The following is a 13,607-nucleotide window of genomic DNA, read 5'->3' as shown; positions in this document are numbered from 1 at the left end:
CACACGAGTGTGTAAATGTGATTGACAGCACAGGGCCTGAATGGACCCTGATCTGACAAACACAGCGTGATCGTAAATACCCAGACATTAGGCACATAATCGCCACTGAATAGCTCAGCGCGGGTCAGTTTAGGGCGACAGAAGCACCTTTGCTGTCAGAGGTGGGCTTAACTCTGAGAGCCTAGTGATCACCAGCACTAGCAGCTAATGAGCCTACCTTTCATGAGTACCGGTACTCTCCTTGGCAGCAGAGAAGTGCCGGTACTCAGAGTGAAAAAAATAAGAAGTGCCGGTACTCAGTACCTGCGAGTACCGGCCCATTTAAAGCACTGCATGTAGGTGCAACCCAAGAATGAAAGATATGTATATAACAGGGTTTAGGTGGATTTAATGTGCTTGAAATGAGCTGGTGCAGAAATGAGAGCCCAAGCATGGCCTCACAACATAGATCCCTTCCATGCTACAGGCTGGGTGTCTTCTGCATGTATTTTGCAAGTATCAACATTGTTTGCACATGCTTTGCCTAGACCTCTGAATCAGGCCGGGGACTGAGAATTTCTAAGTCAAAAATGCCACCTGCCAGCCCTGCCAAGTGTCACGCAGCACAGGTTAGAATTACGTATTTGGAATATTTCACTACGTTACTGTATTGTGAGAGATTATTCAAATAATTAATCCAGTGTTAACATTTATTTATTCTGTAAAATGGTTACAGAAAAAAACAGAATCAAATTTACAATGTTGGTTAACAAAAAACGAAATTCCATAGATGTTTTAAATCACGTGGGAGTCTCGCGAGATAACAAACTACCACGAAATTCTCAGTGACCACTGTGAGCAAGGGCTTGTGAACCCCATCCGCTAGCACCTTCCCACTTGGAGACAGTGACTTCAGGGAGATAGGCAAGTGTGTCTGTCGATGAGTCAAGAGAAGTAATAATGGTTCAGACATGGAGGATTCAGAAAGGTATCAAGTAATGTGGAAATGCATTCAGTGTGCCTGGACTCCTCACTCGAGTTTTGTCAAACAACAGGGGTCTCAACTTGTTTAATTCCTAGGTGCAAGTAGGGCCCTATTTACAAAACTATGTTGAAGTACATAAAGAAGTGCATTTTACATTGTCCATAATTCAGTTCACAGACCTTCAGCTGGGTATCTCTGTCCCTCCTATTTTTTCAGACAGAGATCTCCGCACATGTAAGTATAAGGTTTATTAGTATATACTACTAAATGGGTGGAGTTAAGGAACATTGCAGGAAAGGTTTGGGGAGGGACTTGCTAGTACAAAAACACACTCACAAAAGGGTAAGACAATTGCCATTCAAAAATACACTTCTGTTTCAACTACAACTCTACTACTGTTGAAACAGGGTCCAATGTATTGTAGAGCACCACACATGGCCAGTCACTGAAAATGTTTTTTTTTTTTAATATTTAACATATCTTTACAATGAGTTAAATAATATTGCAATAAGTCTCACATTATATGCAACACACCTGCTAATGCAAGGGGAGAAGTAGTGAGTAGTCATGACTCCACCAGCCATCTACAGGCGTAACTGTTTACAACAGCAACCAAGCTTTCAGGTTCACTATGTTAGTGAATGTAGCTTTGCTCCACATTTTGAAAAGCAGTATTTGAGGAAGGAGAAAGAGGTTTTGCAGGCAGAGGACCAACATATTTGGTAAGTCCAGAGAAGCAATCACTGTCAGAGACCACTATTCACCTGAAGTGATCCGTGACATAGTTTCAGACTGGGAGCAGGAATCTGATTCAGCTACAAGCGGCTACTCCCAGGTCAGAGTTTTCTATACTCAGGGCGGATACCTATGGCTCAAACCTCCACCTTCTCCTAAACAGGAAATTACATGCAGGAAGTCAGACATTCCGATATGTCCTTTCACCACATCGGCATTCTCATCGATTGCACCGCTTCTTTGCCCCCCCGAACCCCCTAAAATGTCTGATGACAGAAAGGAGAGGGCCCCAACCTTTACTGCAGAGAGAGTTGGAGATTATTTACAGAGGGTCCTCAGAATTACCTTTACCTCTATTGTGGTCTGGATTCCCTGTTGAGCAATGCACAATGGGCCCAGATTTGGAGGGACATTGTCAAGCGAGGTAGTGCAGTGTAGTATCCACACAGACAATTGGAAGGAGGCACGTCTAAACACACACAGTGTGCTGGGGGGCAGGTGTATCCTCCCAGCCATATTTCTGGAACCTCTGATTTGACAACATGTACAGGTGAGTACTTTGAACCTTTGAACAGCATGACCGACACCCCATCCTCAACTAGAAGCATTTGAGCATCAGAAAGCAAGTAAGTCTAAAATGCTTTGTGCTATAAAAGTGTTGTCTAGTTTGGAGTTTCGTTTATTTTCTTTTTATTCTCTTCTTTGCCTTTGTACCATATCTGTATCTGTTAAGTAAATGGTTTGAATGAATATTTGTTTTCTATAATGTAAAAATCAAAAGTTTTGATTTTTAATTAAAATCATGACAGTGTAATGGAAATGAAAATTGTGAACAGAATTGTTCATAACAACTTTTTGATATACTGTGATTTTTTTCTTATCAACCATAATTAACTTTATCATTCTTTTTACGTTGAACATAAATAACTGTGTAAGTTATGGTTTAAGCGTATCTTATATTTAGTACAAAATATATTTCTGTTGTATGGACATAGGGCCAGATGTAGCAACTTCCGCATTTGTGATTCGGAATTTGCAAGTCTGTGCGACTCGCAATTTCCGAATTGCAAATATGGATACAGAACGGTGTCTCAGACACCGTCTGCGACTCGCTATGGGGTCGCAAAGACCCACCTCATAAATAATAATGAGGTGGGTCGTATTTTGCGACCCCATAGCGAGTCCCTGCACTCACAGGGATGGTGGCCTGCTGAAGTCAGCAGACCTCCATGTCTGTGACTGATTTTTAAATAAAGCAGTTTTTATTTTTATTTTGCAGCCCGTTTTCCTTTCTGCATTGCGATGCGAGTCGCAAATAGGAAGGGGACACCCCTTCCTATTTGCGAGTCGCATTCACAATTTGCCGACTCGCAAATTGTGAATGTGCATCGCAGAAGGCTGTTTGCATGGCGCAAACTGCGATTTTCGCAGTTTGCACCATGCAAACGGCTTACTACATCTGGCCCATAGTGTGATGCTCAGGATGGTCCTTATAAATTACATAACCTTGGACCCCTTGATATCGGCTGTTGAACCAGTGTTCTTGATGATTTTAGTGGTAATATCTCCTCTGATCCAACAGCTGCAGAGTAGCTTAATGTGAAAGCTGAGTTATAAGTTTTTAGAACAGTGGAGAATTGTGGTAATTGACACAATGTTAATGCAGAGACATACACCAGATTCCATTGACAAGTATTACAAAGTCAACATACATTGGGTGGAAACGTAAACTGATATCGAGAAAGTAGAGAAGAGAGGATAAAGTAGTATAATTAAGCTGGTCAAATATTTACTTAGCTGACTAATGATAGAGAGACGAATTGCTGCTGTCAGGATATCCCCTTATGTTCTCTGTGGTGTTAGACACAGTGAGGACACCAAGGGTTGCCTTCTCACTCTAGTTCACAAGAGAGGTATTTACAGAGTAATGAGGTATCAAAACATTATGAAGGCAAAGTGATGTGTTGGATACACATAACATCAACAACAAAATCACATTTCCTGCTTAAAAAAAAAAAACTGAAAATAAGCTGACATTATTGTGCTGACATTGCAACAACATTTAAAAGAATGACATACAATGACTAATGGCCTCATTTTGAGTTTGGCGGCCGGACCACCAGACCGCCATGTTGGCGGTCCTGGAATGATCGCCATGTTGGCGGTCTTTCATACCACCCTATTACGAGTCACACAGGCAGGACTGCCAACCAAAAAAGGCCGACCCCCAGCAGCGGACTGGAAATAGGTGGTCCAACCTCCAGTGCTGACAGCATAGTGACTAATCACTGACTGTATTACAAGTACACAGTCGCCGTGGCGGACACCAATGGCAATCAGCCAATCGGGGTCTGAACCACAGCCGTTATGCCGTCAGCAAACCAATACACAACTGCTCATTGGATGAATTTGAAAACAACACAGCTGTCATACATTGTCCCACTGGACACACCTGCAAAGCACACTATAAAACACACCCTTTCGCATTCTACAATCCTTTGCATTTACACCTCAAGACAACGAAGCCCAAGCAGCTTATTTTGTAGAATACATAGATTAGGCACCCCTTTTTTCACCATCCCATACAATACCCTGCACAAACTTTTATCCAGTCACCCCCCTTTTGTGATTCTCCTTGTAAGTCACTGTCACCCGTTTTTTTTCCACCATGGCTCCACCAAGAGTAGAACCACAATTGTGTGTAGCACAAGTCCAGCATGCTTCTCTCAGTAGGAAAATGGAAATGTGGGACAGTATTGTTGACAGAGTGAATGCTATAGGCACCACCCTGTGCACAAGGGGTGACATCAGGAAGAGGTGGAATAACCTCAGGGGCAAGCACCAGATGCAGGCCAAGAAGACTGGTGGTGGCCCTCCGAGTGCCCCATTATATCTCTTTCCATGGGAGAAGAAAGTCTTGGTCATCTTGCATCCTGAGGGCTTGACAGGAATACCTGGGGGAGTGGAGTCTGGTAAGTCACACCAGTAAAAATTAAACCACAATGTAATGTTATGCAAGCTCACAGCTCACCTTTTGGCATTTTTACTGTCACTCCACTCACAAGCCCACTGGCCATCTGTCCAAAGACCTCTATTTGGCAAATCACATTTGAAGTGTACCCACTTGGGGAGAATACATTTGTATAGTGTGTGTGTAGTAGAGGGACTGACATGACTACAGCTCCTATCAGGCTCTAGTCCTGTCACTACAAACATTAGCACAGTGGTCGCATGCTACAATACATCTGTTAGTGAACTCTCCATTGAAGTTTACTCACCTGTGGGAGAACATTGCTCAAGTGTGTGTACTAGAGAGAGTGGCATGACTGCAACTCACAGGAGGCACTGTTTCAGCAACTTCAAACACCAGAACAGTAGTCATTTGTCAAAAGACCACTGTCTTGCAACTCACAATTTAAGTTTGCGCATGTGGGAGGATATAATTTGTCAAACCTGGGAAGTACATGGTGTGACATGAATACTCATGCCAGGAAGGCCCAATGTCTGTAAAACCAACCACCAGTCCAGTGTTCTCTTGTCCAAATATCATTGTTTGGTAACTCTCAATTTAAGTGTACCCACCTGGGAGGACAACATTTGTATAGTTTGTGTAGTATAAAGAGTGACATGACTGCAACTCCCAGCAGGCCCTTTATCTGTAACTCCATCCACCAGCACAGTGTTCTCTTGTCCAAATACCATTGTTTGGTAACTCTCAATTGAAGTGTAGTCACCTGGCAGGGCAACATTTGAATAGTGTGTATACTAGAGAGAGTGACATGACTGCAACTCCCAGCAGGCCCTGTGTCTGTTACCTCAACCACAGGCATAGTGTTCTCTTGTCCAAATACCATTGTTTGGTACCTCTGAATGGAAGTGTACTCACGGTGGGAATAATATTTTTATAGTGCGTGTAATACAGAGTGTGACATGACTGCAACTGCCAGCAGGCCCTGTTTCTGTGCCCCCAAACACCAGCACAGTGTACTCTCGTCCAAGTACTCCTGTGACTTAACTCTCTATTGAAGTGTACTCTCCTAGGGGGATAATATTTGTATAGTGTGTGTAGTACGGAAAGTGACATGACTGCAACTTCCAGCAGGCCCTGTATTTGTAACTCCAAACACCCGGGAGGATGATATTTTTATAGTGTGTATAGTACAGGGACTGACATTACTGATAAGGCCATGAGGCTCTCTTACACTAACTCAAAACACTAGTCCAGTGTTCAGTTCTCCAAATACCCTTCTTCCCAAACTCACAAATGAAGTGTTCTCACCTGTGGGGTTGACATTTATCAAGTGTGTGAAGTAGAGGGAGTGACATGACTGTTACAAACACAAGCCCAGTGTTCTCATGCCCAAGTACCCCATGTGTTTTAACTCTCAAATGAAGTTTACTCATCTGGGAGGATTCATCTGTCAAGTGTGTGTAGGATGGAGAGTGGCATGACTGTAAATCCCAGGGGGCACTGTTACAGTAACTCCATACACCAGAACAGTGGTCACTTGTCCAAATACCCTTGCCTGCTAACTCTATATTGAAGTTCACTCACTTGGGAGGGATCAAGATACAGATCACACTCTGAGATGTGTCTGGACACTCAACTCAGCTCAACTCAACTCTGAGATGTGTCTGGACACCTTGCTCCATTTTGACCAGCTAACCCAAGATAAAACTACTGAAGACAGGAAGGACAGTCTACCCATTGCATTAATACAATGATCCCAAAAGCCTCAAGATGCATCACCAGAATGGTATTGGCAGCAGACACATTCACACTACACTGACCATATGATGACTCCTGTCACATATACAATAAACTCCTAGGTCAGCCTGCATTACATGCAACTAGGGCTCAAAATGGCAAAAGACATTTCTGGCATAGCCACTGTTTTGCCTGCACTGGTGGCAAGATGGCATTCCCAGGCCATCCTCCAAAGGGCCAATGATCTGCACATTTTAATAGCTGCTTGACGCAGACAGAATTAACATGCTTCACAAATGTCAGGTCAAGACAACCAATATCATGAGTATTTATCATAATAAGATTAACTGCAAAATAACTTTGTACAAGGTCAATGCTTAATGTAACAGTAACTTTTTGGAGGTAGATGTCACAATACAGCCAGTAACATTGTATCTTTCACATCAACAGGTCGAGCTGCCACTGGGCACACACAGGGCACTACCCCCCTGGATGAATCCCTCAGTGAAGACAACACTCATGGACCACTAGATGTGGAGGACGGTTCTGGGCCCTCTGGGCAACCTGGGGAGACAACAACAGTGAGTCTCACTGTAACCACTGCAACACCTCCACAGCCCTCAGACCATGAAAGGAAGGGATTTGTCAGACATTGTCCTGTTCAATAGGCAAACATTAAAGTGGATGGTGTTACCAGCTTGAGCCTCATGACATACCACAACAAAGTAATCCAAAATCACATAATCCAAGATACAGATGGCAGTACAACAGTTCCTAATCACAGGCCCATCATATTACAATGACCATGCATCTGGTGGTATGACCCAAACATATGTCAGTGTTGTGGCAAAGACACTGTGGCCTGTAATGATGAAACACATCTACAGCTACATACATGTCAGAGAAAAAAAGATTGTTCAGCCAATATGAAGGGTGAATGACTTGGTTGCAATCTATGAATACATATTGCATGCCCACATGATGGCACACATGATGTAATCAGCCCAACACACAAAACAAGTCTGATCTGCACTTCAGACCTTCCACCCAAACACTGTGCAAGCTGCCTTGACACAGGTCTCATACACCCCAAATCTGTGACCTACATTTGTATGTCAGAACAGCATCAGCTACCTGCCAATTTCGCAACTCTGAAATGCCCACATTAGGATGTTATGGTGAAGTCACCTGTACCAAGTCAAAACAAGGAGTATAGGCTTGTAAACATACCTATTACACAAATCACATAGCAAACTACTTGAAATGTAATTACATTGCAATTAAACTGACACAAATAAAGCAAAATCATCAAGGTAGGGATATGTCAAAGGCTAACCCTTCATGCAGCCTTTGGCTGAATATTGCAGAGTGACAGCCCCTTAGACGTTGCTAACACACTCAGCTCTAAACATTCTCACAACTACAGTTCATTGTACCATCACAGTCATTACATCACATAACATACACTCATGAAAATTTGGTTCAGAAATCGCAATTTTGGAAATGCAAAAAATTCGCAGATATGGGCCAACAGGCCCATAGGTGCGAATGGGGCCGATGTCGCAATTGGCGAATCGGTAATAGCATTTGCGATTTTTAAGAAATCCCTATTACCGATTCGCAAATGTGATACATGGCACTTTGCGAGTCGGAAATAGCGATTTCTTAAAAATCGATATTTCCGAATCGCAAATGGCTTTGATGATACATCTGGCCCATGGTTACATCTTACACCAAAGAGCGGGTGGTAGACTTATCAGCCTCTACCATCCGTCTTTTGTCTGTGACCAGTCCATGTGCTGTTGTAGGGCTTGGAACAGAGGTAGATGTGCTGGAAAGTGGTGGACGCGAGGACAACATAGGAGAGTAGAGTAACAAAAGTATTTAAAAAAATCATTAGTTACATTGCCTAACAATCTAACTAACAATTGCTTTATTTGGTAAAACCTAAAAAAAAAAATCTTTTTTTTTTTTAAAAAGTACCATAAATGTTCAATAAAAATATATTTATACTGCCATTTAGAATTATAACATACCTGTGTGTGTTGAATGTACCTGTTTTGAAATAGGCCTTGTGTTGCCCAACATAATGGGAATTATTCCGCCATCAGCTATAGCAACCAAAGCACTTGTAATTGGGACTTTGTAAGAGAAAGAAAGGATGTTTGAAGTGAGGATTTTAGTGTTTGTCTGTCATGGATATACCTATGATTTGTGCCTATCTGTGTAGGGTGAGGTAGCACAAAGTTGCATGAGTGGGTAAATGAGAAGTAGTTGGGACAGAGGGGTGTAGATTTCATACCTGACCTGACTTTAAGGTTCTCAGAATAGGCAGCATATTACCTGTCCAAGATGCATGGTGAAAAGGACACGCTTCTCGAGGGGGGTGAAATAGAGAGGGATCCAGGTCCACCTCCAAGGATCTCCTTTACCACCTGAATCCTAGAAGACTTCTTCATCCGCCTCCTCTTAACCTGCCATTTCTACTGAATGCCATCCACTGTGCCTGCCTTCACGGCCATTGCATTAACAGAATATGTAACATCACCCACAAGGCTGACTTCTCGAGGGGGGTGAAATGGAGAGGGATCCAGGTCCACCTCCAAGGATCTCCTTTACCACCTGAATCCTGGAGGACTTCTTCATCCGCCTCCTCTTATCCTGCCATTTCTACTGAATGCCATCCACTGTGCCTGCCTTCACGGCCATTGCATTAACAGAATATGTAACATCACCCACAAGGCTGTCTTCTCGAGGGGGGTGAAATGGAGAGGGATCCAGGTCCACCTCCAAGGATCTCCTTTACCACCTGAATCCTGGAGGACTTCTTCATCCGCCTCCTCTTAACCTGCCATTTCTACTGAATGCCATCCACTGTGCCTGCCTTCACGGCCATTGCATTAACAGAATATGTAACATCACCCACAAGGCTGTCTTCTCGAGGGGGGTGAAATGGAGAGGGATCCAGGTCCACCTCCAAGGATCTCCTTTACCACCTGAATCCTGGAGGACTTCTTCATCCGCCTCCTTTTATCCTGCCATTTCTACTGAATGCCATCCACTGTGCCTGCCTTCACGGCCATTGCATTAACAGAATATGTAACATCACCCACAAGGCTGTCTTCTCGAGGGGGGTGAAATGGAGAGGGATCCAGGTCCACCTCCAAGGATCTCCTTTACCACCTGAATCCTGGAGGACTTCTTCATCCGCCTCCTCTTATCCTGCCATTTCTACTGAATGCCATCCACTGTGCCTGCCTTCACGGCCATTGCATTAACAGAATATGTAACATCACCCACAAGGCTGTCTTCTCGAGGGGGGTGAAATGGAGAGGGATCCAGGTCCACCTCCAAGGATCTCCTTTACCACCTGAATCCTGGAGGACTTCTTCATCCGCCTCCTCTTATCCTGCCATTTCTACTGAATGCCATCCACTGTGCCTGCCTTCACGGCCATTGCATTAACAGAATATGTAACATCACCCACAAGGCTGCCTTCTCTGCTCCACTGAGACCGAATGGACACAGACTATGTAGTTGCTTGCCGTGATTTACTACAAAATGAACTACAAGGCCTGTGTAAGTGTAGACAGTAAGAGCCAAGGTGTAGGATGTATTTATGTACTAGCTGTGTGACACTGTGTCAGGGATGTGTTTTTGTTTTCTACTTTGTGTAGACTATTTTCTTATTCATTTTCACTCAGAGATGTCCAACCTGTGGCAGATCTCTCTCCAAACAGGTAGTAAAACTCCAACTAGTACATCCAGCAGTTAAAGCCCCCCCCCTATTGGAAGGGGTGACCACTTGAAAGATGACTTCTAGGAAAACATCTACACATGGAAATGGTGAATTCTATCAATGAGGATGCTTACATCTATTTATAGGTGTAGACCTCCAGGTGAGGAGAAGCACAATTGTAAAATTACCTTTGTGAATAGGGCCTATCGTCTATTAACTATAGATTACCTATCATCATTTTGTTTCCTGAAAACAAGTGAGAGGTACCCTGATTAAATCGAGAGTGTTGCTATACACAGTAGGAAGCACTATTAGCCGCAAGAGGTCAGTGGTTAGCAATGCCATGGTCAAGGTCACGTCCTGTGCCCACTGCATGTTGCGCATGGTTGAAACTCATGCAACAGAGTCACAATTTTTGCACCATAGAAAGTGTCCATTAGAATGTACGGAGCTAGGTGAATGCCCCTAATAAAATTCATGAGAATAGATCTATCAGAGATTCATCAGCCATAAAATATAACAATTTTATATCAGTGCTTTACCCATCCGGCCCCAGCGCACTGTCCCGTTCCGTGCCAAGTGCACCTTTTAAAAGGTGTGCACGGCGCAGACCGGAACAATGCAACTTATTGTCATGCCCTGCAGCCAGCGCATTTAGTGAAACACAGAGCAGCCGTTGCACTTTAAAGAGGGGACAGAGATGCCCCCTGCAGGCAGGTACATTGAGTGATTGCGTTCATGAAACCCCCTCTAGCCTCTCCCTAGGGATGCTGTCGAGCAGCACCCTAACAACGCGCCATCTTTCTTCTAGCACACTGGCAGTGCGCCTCCTAGGGGCTTGTTTGCCTCTGCGCAGATGTACATAAAGGGGCGTGGGCGCAGAGGCAAATCCGTATTACAGAAGGGGCTGCACAAGCATCTGTAATACGGTAGCGCCCTGGAGCGCACAGTCTGTGCCGAGGACCCGTTGCACCCCCGGGGCTCAATGCATAAGACAGGCCCAGCTGTGCTATGCCCCAAGAACAGTATGGCTCCGCTTCTGCTACTATGTAGTCTCATGAGAAGCTGCTTGACATGTATTCCTAGCCATTAACGGTACGTTTCAAGACCCCACTACAATCCTGCCTTTGGTTTCACCTCCAGAATTCCCGCTGACTCACCTGTTCTGTTTTTCCAGTGATGCACAGATGTCTGCTGGGACATTCTGCTCCGGCCTCACAGGGCCCGGGCTCGGGGGCTGTACGTGTTACCCACACAAACACTCCTGCGTCGAATTACGAAACGTAGGCCCAGCCAGGAAAGAGAAAACTGGAGGGAGTAGGGCAGGGCTGGGGAAATTCCAAAGTATTTCAGGAATAGTGCAGGCAGGAATCTGTAGATAACTGAAATAGTTCCACAGCAGGATCACGGGGAGGTCGGGTGGAGGAGTAATGTGTATACCAGGCAGAGACACGCAGAGGCGCTATGCCAACACCGAGGCGCCGTAGCAACATTTATCAGCTGGTTAAGCTGCTACACCCAGTGAACCATTTTGGCAGGATGAGTGGTTCATTTCTTTTTAAATGACAGGATAAAGAGACTTCATTAAGTAAACCAGATTAGATTCCTTTAAACCAGTATCGGACTAAAAATGTATATCACACCTTATATATCGTAAAAAGAACAGAAAGAGACGTGACTACACATCCATGTGTCTCTATTCACTGCAAAAACAAACGAGTAAGGTCCGAGTCACAGAGCTGAGTTACATCAGTTTGGAACAGCAAAAGCCATTGTGACATGGAACAGAACCCATTGTGACATGAAACAGAATCCATTGTAACATGGAACCGAACCCCTTATGACCTGTTACATGGAACAGAACCCCTTGTGACATGGAACAGAATCCATTGTGACATGGAACAGAATCCACAGTGACATGGAACAGAACCCCTTGTGACATGGAACAGAATCCACAGTGACATGGAACAGAACCCCTTGTGACATGGAACAGAATCCACAGTGACATGGAACAGAACCCCTTGTGACATGGAACAGAACCCCTTGTGACATGGAACAGAATCCATTGTGACATGTCACATGGAACAGAACCCCTTGTCACATGGAACAGAATCCACTCTGTCATGGAACAGAACCCCTTGTGACATGGAACAGAGCCCATTGTGTCATGGAACAGAACTCAGCGTGACATAGAACAGAACCCCTTGTGACATGGAACAGAATCCATTGTGACATGTGACATGGAACAGAACCCATTGTGACATGAAACAGAATCCATTGTAACATGGAACAGAACCCTTTGTGACATGGAACAGAAGTCAGTGTGACATGGAACAGAACCCCTCGTGACATGGAACAGAACCCCTCGTGACATGGAACAGAACCCATGGAACAGAACCCAGTGTGACATAAAACAGGACCCCTTGTGACATGGAACAGAGCCAACTGTGACATGGAACAGAATCCATTGTGACATGGAACAGAACCCCTTGTGACATGGAATAGAACCCATTGTGACATAGAACAGAACCCATTGTGACATGGAACAGAACCCCTTGTGACGTGGAACAGAACCCAGTGTGACATAGAACAGAACCCATTGTGACATGGAACAGAACCCCTTGTAACATAGAACGGAATCCATTGTGACATGGAACAGAACCCCTTGTGACATGGAACAGAACCCACTGTGACAGAATCCATTGTGACATGAAACAAAACCCCTTGTGACATGGAACTGAATTTACTATGACATTGAACAGAACCCCTTGTGACATGGATCAAAACCCCTTGTGACATGGAACGGAACCCACTGTGACATGGAACAGAACCCCTTGTGACATGGAACAGAATCCATTGTGACATGGAACAAAACCCCTTGTGATATGGAACAGAGCCCCTTGTGACATGGAACTGAATCTACTGTGACATGGAAAAGAATCCATTGTGACATGGAACAGAACCCTTTGTGACATGGAACATAACCCACTGTGACATGGAACAGAGTCCCTTGTGACATGAAACAAAACCCATTGTGACATAGAACAGAACCCATTGTGACATGGAACAGAACCCCTTGTGAAGTGGAACAGAACCCAGTGTGACTTAGAACAGAACCCATTGTGACATGGAACAGAACCCCTTGTGACATGGAACAGAATCCTTTGTGACATGAAACAGAACCCCTTGTGACATGGAACAGAACCCACTGTGACATGGAACAGAATCCATTGTGACATGGAACAGAACCCCTTGTGACATGGAACAGAACCCATTGTGACATAGAACAGAAGCCATTGTGACATGGTACAGAACCCCTTGTGACGTGAAACAGAACCCAGTGTGACATGGAACAGAACCCCTTGTGACATGGAACAGAATCCAGTGTGACATGGAACAGAAACCCTTGTGACATGGAACAGAACCCACTGTGACAGAATCCATTGTGGCATGGAACAAAA

Source organism: Pleurodeles waltl, chromosome 6 (assembly GCF_031143425.1).
Source record: "Pleurodeles waltl isolate 20211129_DDA chromosome 6, aPleWal1.hap1.20221129, whole genome shotgun sequence".
NCBI lineage: Eukaryota > Metazoa > Chordata > Amphibia > Caudata > Salamandridae > Pleurodeles > Pleurodeles waltl.
Note: the sequence above shows the minus strand (reverse complement) of the source record.